Raw genomic sequence first — 1,376 nt, 5'->3', positions numbered from 1 at the left:
ATTGTTCTGTAGTTTACACACTCAGCTGGGTCACCCTTGTTCAGAATGGGAACAAACATAGATCGCTTCCAGTCAGTAGATCAAGTGGTTGTTCTCCAGATTTCTTGGCACAACTTGGTGACATCCTGACTGTTAGTATCATAGATATTGATTGTAGATCTGAGTAAGACAGCATACATAATGCCTGATACCTTTAAATATCAGCCCAGTATGTAAGGAAGCATACCTAGCACTCAAGTTATAAAATGTAGTATAAAAAAACAATTCATTAAGCACCAAGAAAAAGCTTACCACCTTTTAGGTACTCCAGTGGACCAGTCCATACCATGTTTTGTGGGTAACCCCAAAGTTTACAACACACCTGAGGGCAAACCATGAAAATGTTATAAATGTCTTAAGAAGTGCAATATTAAAACAAAAGCCATGAGTCTTTTTAGCCCAGTGTGTAAAGACACAGTCTGAGTTAAACTCAGAGGCACAACTGGATAGTGGTACTAGCCATAGCTAGACAAAAAAATGAAAGCTTGTGTAGTCATGAGAAGATTGTGTTCATTTTTGTACCATTGTGTTAATTTATTCATGTGGACAAATAAATGCATTGTCAAAAATTAAAAAAAAAAAAGAAAATGTTATAAATGTCAAATACAGACCATAAATTACTTTGAATGTCGCTTGACTTATATATTACATATAAATGTACTCAACAAAATTAATTGAAGGTTTAAAAGGTTGTCTTAAAAGAAACTATAAAAAATCTTTGGGATGCAAACAACAAATGCTGGTGAAGCTGATGAGAAACTGGAAGCCTCATTCACTGCTGGTGTCAGGGTAAAATGGTCTATGAAAAGCAGTACGGCGCTTTCTTAAACAGTTGGAAGTAACGCACACCCATGTTTATCACGGCTTTGTTCACAATAGCAAGGAGCTGGAAACAACCCAAGTGCCCATCAACCAACGAATGGATAGAGAAGCTGTGGTTTATAATGGAATATCATGCTGTGCTGAAAAATAAGGAACCCACGCAATATTATACAAAATGGGTGACCCTGGAGGATATGATGCTGAGTGAAATATCTCAGTCACAAAGGGACAAATACTGCATGGTGCGTGTTATAAAGCGGGACTGACATCGGAGTTGGGGAAAAACTAAGAATGGATAAATAATGTCTACTGCATTGAAACAGAAGAGGGAGAGTACTGTTTAGGAGGAATATATGATTAGGTATTATTGTCACGACAAGAGTCCAGCATGAAAGCTGCGTAGTGGAGTGGACTTGGGGGAAGAGGTTTGTGTATCAGTGAAATAACTCTTTATTCACCTGTCAAACAGAACAGCAAATTGGTCTACAACCATGAGAAGATAAAATAGATGAATG

Source organism: Elephantulus edwardii, unplaced genomic scaffold (assembly GCF_000299155.1).
Source record: "Elephantulus edwardii isolate Elephantulus edwardi_28Jun2011 unplaced genomic scaffold, EleEdw1.0 scaffold00528, whole genome shotgun sequence".
NCBI classification, from domain to species: domain Eukaryota; kingdom Metazoa; phylum Chordata; class Mammalia; order Macroscelidea; family Macroscelididae; genus Elephantulus; species Elephantulus edwardii.
Note: the sequence above shows the minus strand (reverse complement) of the source record.